The sequence below is a fragment of the Nannobrachium achirus genome (genome assembly GCF_963921795.1).
Source record: "Nannobrachium achirus genome assembly, chromosome: 9".
Lineage (NCBI taxonomy): Eukaryota > Metazoa > Chordata > Actinopteri > Myctophiformes > Myctophidae > Nannobrachium > Nannobrachium achirus.
In genome coordinates this window covers 32920023-32936568 of record NC_137818.1, presented here as the reverse complement: position 1 = coordinate 32936568, position 16546 = coordinate 32920023, and the positions used below count along the sequence as shown (strand labels likewise).

The window sequence follows — 16546 nt, the reverse complement described above, 5'->3', positions numbered from 1 at the left end:
CTGCCTTTGTGGACATCAATCACCAACTCAGGCATACAAAGTATGAGCAAAACCAGTGGTGGAAAAAGTAATCCGATTTCTTAGTTAAGAAAAAGTATTAATAATAGTATTATAATAGTATTGGATACAAAATACACTTGAGTGAAGTACAACATTATTGGAATCAAATCAAATAGTCTACAATCTCACAATGTGTCACAATAATATATGCTGCGTTGTTTGCTATTTTTGAATAACTGAAGTATAGGGCTTAATGGCTAATGTGTGTTTTGTATTAATAATCAAATCAGCTATAACAAGCAACTAAAGCTGTCAAATAATTTGTAGTGGAGTAGAAATGTAAATATTTACCTCTGAAATGTAATGAAGTATAAATGATTAAAACTCAGAGTAAAAATGCCACAAAACTTGACTTAGGTACAGTATCCTTGAGTAACTGAGCTTTATTCTTTTATTTTTTATTGCAGTCGAGAGTCAAGGCCTAGGTATTTTGAAAGCATACTGGTATATACTGTACCAAGACTCTTCCCATAACTGAGATAACATATTTATGAGCTTAGGCAATATATCACTTAGTAGCGAAGAGGAACTCAGTAAAGTTTTTATAAATGCTAGGTCAAAATCAAGTAGGACTGAGTTCAACTGAATTCAACTTAACCACAAGAACCCTAGCGGCCGTATTCTGGGAAGAACATTCAGTAAAAATAGCAGACCTACAAACTCAACGTGTTGCAAAGCACTGTGTTAGGAGCTCATGGGTCAGCTGCTTTCAGCAAAGATATTTGGTGTAGAGTCTAAAACAGGAGGGGGCCTAGCATAGTGCCAAGGGGGACTTCAGTCAACTACAGTAAGTATACAGTTTAAGTGGTTAATAAAGTTTGAGGGTGATGTCCATAATTTATTTTACTGCTGTAAATTGAGGAAATGTTATAAATGCTATAAATGATAGTGGCTGGCGCTTGCCACAGTGTGGAAGATGAGTGTTCAGGCAGGTCCAAACCTATTCAAACACTATCTTGAATTTTTGATGTTTTGGTGCGAGAATGTGCTGTATTCTTGCCCTAATAACGGCACACAAACATTTATGCAATAAAGCAAAGTCAGAGGGGAAACATCGCTGATGTTGCGTGTTCCAGTTCAGAAAATCTGGTTCACATGCATGATCTTTTGTAGCTGGTTTAATAACTTCACTTAGCGTACTGTACTTATAATTCCATCCATGTACCTGCATACTGCCTCAAGGAATTTCAAGGGTAAAGCCAAGGGTCCAAGGGTATAGTCACATAATCTTCATGTTCAAGGTTCAAGGTTCAATTTTATTTGTCTCCCAGGGGAGAAATTTGTCTTGGATGTTCCATATGAATTAAGAATATGTCATGGTCTGGGGAACACCAGCGATCCGAATGGATCCTTATGGGTCCGTAACACTGAGTGTACAAATGGAACCAAATGGACCCTTGCACACACACAGTTAAATTACGACTGGGGTCCCAGAGATTAACAATCTTTATCAAACTGGGAGTTAAATTGTTCCTTGAAATTAAAAAGGTTGCGAATCACTGATTGCGACCGTCAGGTTGCAAGTTACTATGAAAAACTCTACCGGCTGTCTGTTCCTCCGTCAGTCAGTCACTCTGTCCGTCTGTCCGTCACGTCACGCCACATCACACTCTTGGCCCTACTCTTATCTCCAGAACCATTGCCCCTATCCATGCCAAACTTTGCACAAATACTCCTTGGATGGCAACTCACAACCTCCAGCCCTGATTTCTCACATGGCGCTCTTCTAGCGCCACCATGAGGCAGATTTTAGCAAAACACATTTTTGGACACTGCTCCGACAGATTTTGGCCTATAATCACACAAAGCAGTACACAGTATCTCTAAAGTCATGTCATCAACATGGATCTGTCCCATTTCCCATATTCCCTCCTGATTGGCTACGATTGTCTTCTAAAGCTTGTGTATGGGACCTGACAGTCGCTTATCTCCCGATTAGGGAGTTTAAAACATACTAACTAAAAAGATTTTTTGCAAACAAGCACTTCCAAAAGAGACTAGTAATAAACAAAGCACGGCTATACAGTGAACCTGTTTAAAAAACTACAGTACAGCATGAATCCTCGGAAATAATCCGTAATTCAAAAAGACTTGACACAGAACCTAACACCAGTAAGACTCCCTAATCGGGAGATAAGCGACCGTAGGTCACTTATCTCCACAAATAGGGCAAACATTTTTTATTCCATAAACTTCCTGATCCATGTTGATGACATGAGTGTAGACATACTGTGTAGTGATTTTCGGGCCAAAACTGTAGGAGCAGTGGCCAAAAATGTGTTTTAAAAATCGGCCTGTAGGTGGCGCTAGAAGAGGGCCATGTGAGAAATGAGGGGTGGGCTGTCCGCGTTGCCTTGGCGGACGAATAGGTACTGGCCCCGGCTCTCCCGGACGCTCCTAGCCTGAGTTACGGCATTTTATGTGAGCTGCAGTGGCAGGGGGTCCTCCACTGGGGGCGCCACCACTTTTGCATCCGTTCTGGAGCACCAGGAGTGGGTGGTCCCCAGGAATTCCCCGTGAGCAGCTCCGTTGGGGTGGTCATTTGGTCATTTTTGCACATTTGGTATTTTTTTTTACACCTGGGGGTCCCCCAGGGACCTGGGGGTCCCTGGAACTCCGGGGGTCCTTGGAGGTTGTAGTTTGGCAGGCAAGGAGATTGTGTGGAAATTTTGGCATGGATCGGGCCAACGGTGGCCGAGATATGAGCAGGCCAAAAGTGTGACGTGTGAGGTGTGACGGACTGACGCACGGACACCTGGTGGAGGAGTGGGGGTCCCCCAGGGACCTGGGGGTCCCTGAAGCTCCGGGGGTCCTTGGAGGTTGTAGTTTGGCAGGGAAGGAGTGTGTGTGCAAAATGTGGCATGGGTCGGGGCCACGGTTGTGGAGATATGAGCAGGGCAAAAGTGTGACGTGTGAGGTGTGACGGACTGACGCACGGACACCTGGTGGAGGTTTTGGTAGTAAGATGCGACCTACGGTCGCAAAAATAAGATTGGCGCCACTGTCCACATTCCTTTGGAGCACAGATTATGTTGAATCATCAATGTACACCGTATGACATGACAACACTTACTCCCTCCAGGTATTTCTCTGTGACTCAACTTCGCAAAATCATGGTTGCATTGTGAAACTGCATTTGGCAACTGGCTTTATGAGGTCATAAAGATTCGCAAAACTGAGATAAGATTAAAGTAATCGTGTCATGGCACATTACGGAGAGCAATTTATGATCTGTTGTCTGTTAGTCATTTAACATACTGTATGTATGTACCGGTAGTGATGCAGGTTAGTAAGGTTACAAGGTTAAACATTGATCTTTATAGTTACTGTATGTCTGTTATGCACATGAGTAACATTACTTTTTGTGTAGCAGCAGTAGTAATAGTAATACAAATTTGCAAACATATATCCACCACAACAAGTATAAGAACAAAAAGGAAAATCATTAAAAATAACAGTTTTGACAGTCCGGCCTGAGGGCCAATCGTGACACAAGGATAGATTTTATATGGCCCGCTGCTTCCTTCCTAAAATGAATTATTTAGGGTTCACCGCTCGCCAGTGTATTCATGTGAAATTCTTACATTGGTTTTTTTTTTTTAAATGAACAGATATAGGCTATTTCTCTGTAGAATTTGTAAGGGTTCCAAACTGCATGTGTGTTGTTTCAATATTTTCAAGACGTGAAAGATTGTAGAGACCTTTTCACAACTGGTTACATTTGGCTCCACTGCAAGGTTGCACTCAGACTGTAAAAAAATATGGACGGTGGAAAGCCATTGGTTTCTATGCTGCGCAAATGAAGCTTTTTTGGCCGTTGTATGGGTGACGCCATCATTGTAGAAATCAACATTCATTGGTAAAAATGGTACCATCTCGAATGCTATGGGCTGCCAACGGTCACGTGCAACCGCAGGGATACGTGGGACATTGTCTTGAGCTTGCCGAAAATAAAGCACACGAAGAATCATCACAAGCCTAAGATCACGAGCCCCTCCAACAGCATACCCAGCTACATCAAATATAACATAAATTGGGCCATATTTTCACAAAACGCATATCATGGCGATTGAAACAAGGCTTTAAACTAGCGACAGGAACCATAAAGTATTTATGACAATGTTTATTAAGGTAAGAAAATCAAATGTAAAAGTTCGGGGGGAATGGATGGAATACTATGGAGAACATGTTGCTACCAGAACAGCACAACTAGCAGCCAATCATAGGAATTGTTGCTTCATTTTAAATCAGGACAACTGGACCCCTGGTTGCACTTAGTAAATGAAATTGTTGTAATGTGACTTTGTTTTGGTCCCATCATATTTATCATATTTTCAAATATGGCCTTCTTCGAAAAAGGTTTAGACACACCAGTCCTAGTGCTCAAGATTCTTACAACATCTAATGTAAACATTTGGTCAGCATGCAGATGCTGCAAGTTTAACTGCAGTGTCCTTGACATTCATCACACAGCTGCCTACACCCTGGACAGGCAGTTGGGCCAGTGGATTGGGGGGGCTCTGATAAGATAAGACCTTTATTGATCCTGTGAGGGAAATTCAGTTGTGATAGCATTAAGCTTTAATGTGAGACCCCCAGCAGGCAATCACAAAGATAGCCATTACAGCCTGATACAACATCTGCAGCATCCTGTTACACAACCCCGAAGGCCCTGAGCTTGGAAAAACAGTTTACTCCAGCTCTTACTATAGAGACCATCAGAGTTGTCAGGTGCCCTTCCAATAATGACACTGGGGACAGACAGGTGGCAGCCTCTTGCTCTTCTTGCACTAGTCAACCATCTCCTTGGTCTTGCCGGCGTTGTCACCTGTGATGTAGCTGACAACGGCGGTGTCAAGTTGAAGGGGAACTGCAGAAGTCACAGGTGTAGACGGTGAATAGGAATGGCGACAGCACATGTTACACTCAGACAGACATCCATGCAGTCTTACTGTTAGGACCTGGACCCGGTTGGTAGGCACAGTAAGGCAGAACCCTTAGATGCCCAGATGGAAAGAATAGGAAGGGTTCCTGGAAATAGTAATCGGTGTGGTTCAACCAGACTATAGTACTTGTCGAGTGCCGCGTTGCGAGCTTGTAGATCTGCTATTTTTGAATATATGTATTTTTTTTAATTTGTAACTCAAATTTTGCCTCTGGTGGATCTCTGGAACGAAATATTTTGAGATGGGGGTGTGTGGCCAAATACATATAATTTTGGGGGTCCTTCACATGAAAAAGTTTGAGCACCACTGACATAGAAACAGGTTTTTCAAAAGACCTTACAAGGATTTGACATAGAAACATAGGTTTTTCAAAAAACCTTACAAGGATTTGAAATATTCAAAGACGAACACATTTTCATGATTTTTCAAAAATAGCAGATATACAAGCTCACAGTGAGGCACCAAGTGCCACGCTGTGAGCTTGCATATCTGCTATTTTCCAATAGTTAAAGCACAAAATAATGAGTTCCCAGTCTAAATGGGTTAGTGTGTCGTGTCTGCAAATAATAACCTTTTTTCTTTTTGTTATGTCAACTTAATTTTTGTATCATCATATACTGTCGTTTTGCAATATGCAGTATTGGTAATGTCAAGGTAAGAAGGGGCCCAGAGAAAATACTGTAAGATTTTGCTTCTCTCTGCCCCTTCTTGAACTAAAAGTATGGAGTTTTCTGTATCCATGTTTTTCTTTGTTCAAGATAACTCAAATCAAACAAATGAGGTCAAAAAGCTGTGTTGTGAATTGTGAGCTTGTAGAACGGCTATTTCTGATATCTAAATCAAGGGCATAAGTGGTTAAAGCAGGCTATGTGTGTCCAGCTCTCACATCAGGTACAGTAGGAAACATAATATCAGAGTAGTCCAGTGGTTCTCAGACTATTTGGACCAGTGCCCCCCCCCCCATCTAACATCAAGGTCTCTAAATCCCCCCAACAGCACCTCAGAGCCCCCTTATAAAAAATATTGCTTCCAGGGTTATGAATACACACAACAGCACCAAACTGTGAGAGAACGATTGCCTTAATTACAGTCTACTTATTTACTAGTAAATCAGCTGAAACAAATTAAATTATAAATATTTTAGTACTGAAGTGCATTTCTGAACAGAGACTACCATTTTAGAAGCGGGCATCTGTGCTGCTCATGGCTGTTCGGCACCGCCTTACACGACGCAAGTTTTTTCCTGACAGTGTACGGATTACCACACCCACAGCAAAAAAAGAAAAGGGGTTTTACACTGGACCCTTATACAGTAGGTCCATTTTTCCACCCAGGGCCAGATTTACTATGCCTTTGTGCCTTATTCCAGATGCATTCTGTGCCTAGAAACATGTGTTATTTATCCAACAGACGCATCGAGCTGAAAACGCAGTTTGCTTGTCGCACCTTGTATGTCATCACTCAGTGCACTTCTCTCCTTTAAGCATCTGCATGTAAGAGAAGGTTGCACAAACACAAGACATTATCCATTTAAAGAGAAAGGTCACCTATTTCCAACATGACTCGTTGCATCGTTCTGTCCATACAGTCCATAGGTCCAATGAAGTGAAACAACATATTTGACGTCATCGTGACATCAACATTAGTGGAGAAAAGCACAGAAGACATACAGTGCACGCAAGCTATGTTTTTACCACACTATATTATTGATCTCCAGATATTAGAACAAAGGGATTTACTCTAGTTTGAAAATCAGGTTCAGATTCCTCTAAGCCAGTGTTAAGAGGGTTTCTCAAATGGGGGTACGTGTACCCCTAGGGGTACGTGGGGGTACTGCAGGGGGTACATGAGAAGAACTAGAAAATGGGAATAGGCCCATGTATTTCACTGTTATGGTTAATGATAAAACATTGACAGACTTTGTGTGAATCTGCTCATCTGTAAATTGTTACACCAAATAACATCAATACTTGACTAATGCAACTGTTATTCAATAGAAAGCAATGTTTATTTGCCATTGTGCTGTTTTATTTTGAATATAGAGGCATTGGGACTGGACTTTTGATGTCTAAGCGAGGATCTAACAAATAACAGGAGGAGAGGAGACAGAATGACAGATAGATTGCACTCATTCAGATCAGATTGCACTCATTCAGAAACAGAAAACACATTTCCATGTCATTTGAAATGCAAAGCACCAAATCTTAAACGCTTCAAAATATCCGCAATTGTGCTTAGGAGACGCCAACTAGTCAACACCCTCTACCAGCTCTGATGAGTGTCTGGTCAGCTCCCTGCGGTGGTGGCTTGTATTTTATTATAGGCAACCTTTAGTTTGTTCTTTGATCTTTTTATGTCCTGCCATCTCTTTTTTACATCATCAGGAGTTAGTCCTAATATATTTATTTTATGAGCAATTGTTGCCCAAATTATATTGCGTTAGGATAGGGTAGGAGTAAAGAGCTCTGTACACTCAAACATTTAGGTGTTCCGTTACTTAATATCTACATTTCAGCATCACTAAATTAGTTTCTCTTTTCATTTTTTCATATTCCATCCAGCGAAGCACTTTTGCTGCCTTAGTAAATCAATTTCAAGCAGATCGCAAGCAAGCACATATTGCTCCAAGGCACAGTGTAATCTGGCCCTCAGAATTAGCATGTGCTGAGCATACATTGTAGTGTATGTATAAGAGATGGAGTGAGATTCTCCTGAGACTCTCATTTTCCTGACAGTGTGTGCAGACTGTGCACGCCACCACAGGCATGAATTCTACCAACTGTTTGGCGGACGATATTAGTTCATGTTTGATATGTGGAGCTACTCCACATAGGGTGGTGTACTGGACCTCACAACACAAAACGTATCACGATACATAGGTCATGATTCAATTCATATCTCCATACACATACATGAATTACAAAAAAATTGAATAGTCTGCCAACTGGGTAGACCAATACCAGTACAACGTAATATACTGCGTGATAAAAGTAATTATGTTAATTATGTTGATTAAGATAATACTTTGCCAGACTGGTCTGAATTGTTTCTTTGATCACAGTAGCACCATTTGCAACACCACAGAAAAAGAAAATGGATAAACACCAGTAAGACGCCTAAGGGCGAAACGCGACCTCGGGCAAGGTCGCCACATCTGTCTTGGCCAGATATGGATTCTGTTAGTGTAGTTCTCCTAACAGGGCATCATCTGGGATACAATCCCTTTTATGCCCATATATGGAGATGAGATCCCTAACAGAATCCCTTTTATGCCCATATATCGAGATCCCTGCTCTGAGTATCTGACTGAATCCCTTTTATGCCCATAAATGGAGATCCCTGCTCTGAGTATCTGACATCACTGTGATGTCACCTGTTTATGCCTATTACTGTATATGGAGATCCCTGCTCTGAGTATCTGACATCACTGCAATGTCACAATGACACATGACCACAGTATCAGGCGATACATACACACACAGTCCTCCTCCTTGCTAGGGAAGAAAGGAAACATGTCTCTGACGAGCTTCTTACCGGCTCCGACCCAGCTGTCACAGGACCAGTTGGAGGCAGAAGAAAGACTTCGGGCCCTGAAGTCCTATTCCAATGCCCTGGTTTCATCCCGCAGAGAACCTCCACCATACGAACACCGAAAAGGATGGATACCTCGCTCACTCGAGGACTTTGGCGATGGCGGAGCCTTCCCAGAGATCCATGCTCTGTGGCCCAGTTCCCCCAGGAGATGGGCAGGAAGAAAAAGACCATCAGTGCCCTGGCGGTGCAGGTGGACGCAGAGGGGAAGATCAAATATGACGCTATCACTAGACAAGGACAGGGCAAGGAAAAGGTGATCTTCAGTAAGTACACAGACCTGCTTCCCAAGGAAGTCCTAAACTATGAAGCCGTAGAGCTGCAGAGGCCTGACGAGGACTCTGTCAAAGATCTGACAGAGAAGACACGCCTAGCCCTGGAAAAGCAGGTGTCTCAGAAGATTGCTGCGGCCATGCCAGTGAGGGCCGCAGACAAACAGGCTCCTGCACAATACATCAGATACACTCCATCCCAGCAAGGAGTGGCATTCAACTCGGGGGCCAAGCAGAGAGTGATTCGCATGGTGGAGATGCAGAAGGAACCAATGGAGCCTCCACGCTTCAAAATCAACAAGAAAATTCCCTGTGGACCACCATCCCCTCCTGCCCCTGTCATGCACTCGCCAAGCAGAAAGATGACGGTCAAGTAACAGCAGGAGTGGAAGATTCCCCCTTGTATCTCCAACTGGAAGAACGCTAAGGGTTACACCATCCCTCTTGACAAACGGTTGGCCGCAGACGGCCGGGGCCTCCAGACAGTTCACATTAATGAGAACTTTGCCAAGCTGGCTGAGGCATTGTACATCGCCGACAGAAAGGCCAGAGAAGCAGTGGAGATGCGTGCCCAGGTTGAGAAGAAGATGGCGCAGAAGGAGAAGGAAAAGAAGGAGGAGAAACTGAGGGAGCTGGCCCAGATGGCCCGAGACCGCAGGGCGGGCATCAAAGGTCATGGGGACAAAGCAGGTGGCGAGGAGGGCGAGGCCAGGGAGCGTGACGAGATCCGCCATGACAGAAGGGAAGAGCGGCAGCATGACAGGAACATCTCCAGAGCCGCCCCCGATAAGAGGTCAAAGCTGCAGAGGGACCAGGACAGGGACATCAGTGAGCAGATTGCCCTTGGAGTGCCCAACCCACGGACATCCAGCGAGGCCCAGTATGACCAGAGACTGTTCAACCAGAGCAAGGGTATGGACAGTGGTTTTGCTGGAGGCGAGGATGAGACGTACAACGTGTACAATCAGCCATTCCGCGGCGGCAGAGACATGGTCCAGAACATCTACCGGCCCAGCAGGAATGTGGACAAAGATGCGTATGCGGATGACTTCGACACACTCATGCACAACAACAGGTTTGTTCCTGATAAGGAGTTCTCAGGAGCTGACCCCAGCCAGCGACGGGAGGGACCCGTGGCCTTCGAGGAGGATCCCTTCAGGCTGGACAAGTTCTTGGAAGAGGCTAAGCAGCACGGAGGCTCCAAGAGGCCCTCCACCAGCGGCCACTCCAAGGATGATTACCACGATAAGCGCAGGAAGGAGTGATGTTGGGCACCAAGTGTGGCCAGGGAAAGAAAGGGCGGTCGACGAGGTCCGAGAGAGTGGACGGGCGTCTTGTTGGCTCACAGTCAGAGGGGTGGTGTCGAGGGGTGGTGGTCCATTTTTAGCAATATTGTTTGTATATACTTTTTTTTTTCTTTTTTCAGTTTAGAGGAAAGCTTTGTTTTGTTTCCCCTTTTCTGCTTTTTTTCCCTGCCCGTTCGGTTCAAAATTACATGTGTGAGAGAAATCTGCTTCCATCTGAAAGACTTATTTTTATTATGTTTTTTTTGTCTTTTCTGTACAATTCAACCACAGTATAGTTTCTGATGCGGGAAGTGCTATTCAGCGCTGTACCCTGGAAGTATAGAGACTTTAGATTTGTCATGTTTGTTTTAATATCAAAGGAAATTAGGAGAGATGTGTTTTTTTGACCCCTCACCTCCGTCACAATGTCCTGTTGCTAATAATCCAACAGAGTTATTTATTGTGTATGTGAGCAATGTTGATCTCTGTATATTTGATATCCCATGTACCACACACACGCGCGCGCGCGCGCACACACACACACACACACACACACACACACACACACACACACACACACACACACACACACACACACACACACACACACACACACACACACACACACACACACACACACACACACACACACACACACACACACACACACACACACACACACACACACACACACACACACACACACACACACACACACAGCTGTGCTGGTTCTGACAGTAAACTGCGAACTACAGTCGCAACAAATACAACATAAGATGCATAAGAGCATCCCTACGGTCGCAACAATCACATAAGACAATTCAAGGCAGGGTTGGGCAATTCACCAAAAATATATTGAGACCGATATTTTGAACCAGTATTCAGTGTTAAACTTGCTCATGCAGGTTAATCAAGTTTTTTATTTATCTTTTTATTTCTTAAACGAATCAACACGAAAATGTTTTTTATAAAACAACTTAACTAAATTGATTAGTTTGTACAATGGTGGTGTACAAAAATAGCCGTATTCAATCATTTTAAATAACCGTGATATTGATTTGAAGACCCAATTCAAGGCCCTTCCATGTACACATTTGATCTGGAATTAAGCTCAGCATTTCATTTCAGGATCAACTGCTGCCCAAAAGAGTGCTTCATTCAAACCCTATGTGGAACCCTGTATCTATCGTTTGATGGTAACAATACGTATTCCCTGTTAGACAATGTGTTGGTCAGTCTTGATACTGTATGTGTACGCTGTTGTTGTGGGTAGGCTGATCTATAGAGCTTCTCAAGGTGTTGGCCAATAATCTATGAAAAGATTTACATTTGGTGGCACTGAATTTTATTTTAAAGTATGGACAAACACAAACACCATGTAGTATTTTAATATTGTGCAATACTTATAACCACAGAAGTAATAAATAAATAAATAAATAGAGGACAATTCTGATTACTCACCCAAAAAGACCTACAGCTGCAGAGAAAATAAAATCTTTGTTTTGCCTTTTTGCAGACAAATTGTGACATAACAGATGGTCTACCATTGCATCCAAGTATTTGTATGAATGTCCTGCTTTATTTTCTTCACTATAGATAACAATAGCAACTTTGAGAGTCAGAGCTGTACCAAATAATATCTCAGCAGTTTTCATTCTCACTCCACCACTTTGTTCACACCATATATATTAGAGCTGTATCAACACGATAGTTTAGAACAGTGGTTCTCAACCTTTTCAGGCAACGAGCCCCAACATAATCATATTTTAACTGCCCCCCCCCCCCCACCATGACGAGCACTAAGAGTTGAGGCATTACATTTTGTATGCACGGTTCTATTGTGAACATAGCCGATCTACATGCTCACAACGCCTCGCGTTACGAGACGTGAGCATGTAGATCGGCTATTATCACAATCTGAGCCTCTAATATTTGACAATTTGGACAATGTTTAATTTGTCATTTTAGACGTATTAAAAGGTCCTTAAATTGCCACTTTAGAATTGTGCTATACACTTAAACTTTATGGTGGTGGTTTGTTTACTGTTGTGAGAAAACAATGTTGCACATTAAGCTAATCATCTGGGGACCGCCCAAAATAATTGGGGGATTGGGGTCCCGACCCACAGGTTGAGAATCACTGTGAGAACCACTGGTTTAGAACAGTGATTCTCAACCTCTCTCAGGATCCCCAGTTCGATCAGTCCATGGACCCCAACGTTATTGCCAACTCTACAAACAAAACCAGATGTCAATTAATTAATGGAGACAAATAGCACACAGACTGTCGTCGGAAATGACAAAATGCCCCTGTCCGGGAAACCATCTGAAAGCGCGTCAGACAATGTGTTGGTCAGTCTTGATATGTTGTTGTTGTGGTAGGCTGATTCAAAGAGCTTTTCAAGGGTTTGGCCAACAATCTTTAAGAGGTTTTCATGGAGACAAATAGCACACAGTCCGTCTGCGGAAATGACAGCACGTCGGACGGAGATTGATTAAAATGAAAGGCAGTCATGCAATTCCAGTGCCAATGAGATAGAAGAGTTGAGTTTCACCAATGAGGTCAGAAACACTGTTTGTGGGCCGATGGCATGAGTGGAGATGGCACGACGTCCATCTCAATGGCTCTGGGCACCCTAGTGGCAAAAATATAGGCTAAAAATAAATTGTACACTTTCTGCCAAAACTGGAAAAAAGTAGACCATGACCAATATTTGTGGCAAGATTAGAGGAAATTGGACTGATGTGCTCTGAGAAGTGGCACAGAAAAACTAAATCCACCCTTTTCTAATAGGATGAGATTTTAAACAATGTATGTCCTGTCACAAGAAGAATATTCTGATGAAGTGAGATAATTGCGACCGTCAGGGAGCAGTTTACTATGAAAACCTCCACCGGCCGTCCGTCCGTCCGTCCGTCCGTCACACCTTTGTGACCATCAACAAACGTCACACCTTTGTTGATGTTTAAATCGAAGAGTCTTGGTCAAATACTTCTGTTGGTTTCTGCACTGATCATTTATACAATTCAGCTGTGTTTGCTCGTGTCATCATGATGAGGTCATAAATCAGCCATGCCCAAATATAGATTTTACGGGTTTACATGCTTACTCAGTTATTCGTTATGTGAAAGTCCTATGACGTCTATGATATCTGACATCATCATACATACATTCCCTTTTATGCCCATAAATGGAGATCCCCTCTGTAGAACCAGCCACTGACATCACTGTAATGTCAGGGGAACCAAATCCCTTTTATGCCCATATATGGAGATCCCTGTGATGCCAGGGGAACCAAATCCCTTTTATGCCCATATATGGAGATATGGAGATCCCCGTGTTGCCAGGGTAACCAAATCCATTTTATGCCCATATATGGAGATCCCTGTGATGCCAGGGGAACCAAATCCCTTTTACGCCCATATATGGAGATCCCTTATGTCATCAATATTAAGCCCATATCTGTGAATATCTTTGGGTACCAGATGTCTCCATATATGGTTAAATGGTCCGATATACATCACTGGCCAGAAGACCAAGAAATGGTGCAACCTCGCCCTTTGCTTTTCTCCCTATAGGCATCTTACTGGTAGGTAGTTTAATGAGGAATGCAGTATGGTGGTAGGTAGGTAGTTATGGCCTTTGATGTAAGATTTTCACTTTCTAGGATAACTATATTTGCTATTCCCAGATGATGCCCTTTTAGGGTACCCCTCATGCCCATATATGGAGATCCCCAGGCTTTACTAATTAACATAAGTTTTATGCCCATATATGGAGATCATTGTCCCAATGTCATCAGATATATGGGCATAAATGGACACAGGCAAACTAGATGGGCTGTATGGATATCCAGATGTGTGATGTAAGTGTTTTATTCCAAATGTGGCACCCCACAGACATATTTCCAGAAACAAAATCCCTTTCATGCCCATATATGGAGATTTCTGATGTCATCAATCCCAGGCCCTGTAAAAAACATGGTTGCTATGGTATGAGCAACTTATGTCTCCATATATGGAGATTCAACTTCAATGAGTAACCATGGCAAACTGTCAACTGCCCGTATGTCTTGATAATTGGTAAAACAAACTTTTGGCCTATTTGTGGAGATAAGCGACCAACGGTCGCTTATCTCCCGATTAGGGAGTCTTACTGGTAGCTAAAAGTAAGTTGCTGCCTGGCAGCCATAGCGATGTACAACCCTCTGCGTAGGATAGTCAAAGAACAATCCGGAAACAACCTCTATTCACTGGTACAGTCCAATGAAAACATTTTCTTTTAACGTTTTATACAACTTCACTTTCTTTTTTCACAATATTTGTGGGGCTTTTCTGTCTTTATTTGGATAGTACAGTGGACACTGAGAGGAAACAGGGAGAGATAGACAGGGAGTGACACGCAGCAAAGGTCGTCAGGCTCTGGAATCTAACCCATAACTTGCTGTCAGGCTGCATTAGAGCCTATATGTTGTATGCGCCTTAACCACTCTGCAATTGGCGCCCCATGGCCTCACCTTGCTTGGAACCTTGTCGGAGGCGACACCAAAAAAGGTACCAAGCACCAGGCGCTACTTGGAAAAGCAAAACATTTGAATACAGTCCAGTAGATTTGAGCCCGTACCATGCAGTGGAAAAGCCCCAATAGGCTACTATGAGGATTCATAGAATAGCAGGAATAAAGGCTTTGCCAAAATCAACTCTATGAAACCAGCCATGTAATGTACACAGCATGGAGCCCAAAGTTGGACTCTCACTGTCCTGCTTCCTGCACTTCGTCTGTGTCGCCACTCTTCCCTGTCTGGAAAAGCAATAAAACATTGAAAAAGGTCGGAGACTGGGTAACTTGAGGGCCGTCGGTTCAGTTTAAAAGATGTTATGTTGCGTTTGCACTAATTGTATCACAGTAAAAATGAAGTGTTATAAAGATAATTGGTGTGGTGTTTTAAGGGCCCTTTTAAGATGGCTTCTACCAGAAGATTTGATTTTCCAAACTCCTCTGTGGCTGTGGAAACATCACTTATTCATGTACTGAAAAATAAAATCTACTGGGATTTCACGACGAGCTATAATCATAACAACCAATATTGTCTCAAGACACAAGAAGTAGATTATGGGTTTAAGTGATTTGTGATGTAATCACAGTGATTATAAGGATTTGACTGCATTGCATTAAAGACACGTTTCACCTCAATATATATTAAATAAGTATAATATAAATACATTAATATTTATCCCCACCCTTCAGTGTCCCTCAGTACATAGGCTACACGTATATAATGTACAGTACCACACTCAATAGTTCACTGCAGGCCTACTAACTGAAGCAATGTGCCAATATAAATATAATTTTCCTAACCTTTATCCTTTTGTAGAAAAGATTTCGCTCTTTTTTTCCACATTGACCAATTCGCTGAGCTGTATTAAACACTACACATGGAATCAACATCTGCCAGACCAGACTGCTGTTAGGCCAAACAGAAAGCCTTTAAAACGTCAAAATGACTTTCAAACTGAATGAAATTTGGCAACACTGCTTGGAGCTTCATATTCAATTCAAATGAAATAATACTGCAGCTTGTCCTTTTTTCGAATTGTCCTTTTAAAGAAAAACAAAAAACAAATTGCATGCGTGACTTTTTCTTTGAATTATCAAAATTTGGGATTTGTTTTATTTGGATGTTTAAGCAGCCTGACTTGTTCAGAGCTGAGCTACACATCTTAATCAGACCTGGGCTACATATTTAGACCGGGAACCGGTAACTTTTCAATCCGGGAACCCCTTTTGGGGTTGTTGTTGCCATGTACAGTATATAAGCAAAATACGTTTTTAGATTTTTGAATAAATATTTTAAGTTTTTCAGAAGGTGTTTTTAGAATCGGCCTCAGATCTAAATGGGTTAAGAAAGGAAGCAGTTGAGGTGAGTTGAAGGCAAGATGCTTTCACAGAGCATCTGCCTGTTAATCAAGTGTCCACATAGACCCTCACATCACTATATAGGCCTATTAAACTACTTCTAACGAACTGATTCACTTCTATAATCTCTACAGATCTCACAACACGTTCACAACACGTTTCAAAGCGTAGATCAGCTATTTTCAGTGAAGAGATTTGGTGTAGAGGAGAAAAAAAAGGAATGGACCTAATATAGAACCCTGGGGGACACCGGTCACGACTTAGCAGGTTTACCAACAAGTATAAACTGAACAATGCACAGCTGATATAGATCGGCTTACTAAAAGATATACATTAATGTCCATTTTCCTCTTGGGATTAGATGTGATAACTTATTAGGGAGAGCTTTTCCAGACAAAGACACATCTTAAACTAAGATTCCATCCATCTTCAACCGCGTATCCGGAATCGGGTCGCGGGGGCAACAGTTCCAAG

General features: G+C 42.6%; 1 pseudogene across 1 annotated transcript; it reads left to right on the top strand.

Annotated features, from left to right (window-relative positions):
- Positions 1-8518: 8518 nt before the first annotated feature.
- LOC308291103 (SNW domain-containing protein 1-like) lies at positions 8519-10134 on the top strand (annotated as a pseudogene). The gene has a single exon. The product of its transcript is annotated as an SNW domain-containing protein 1-like (transcript).
- Positions 10135-16546: the final 6412 nt, after the last annotated feature.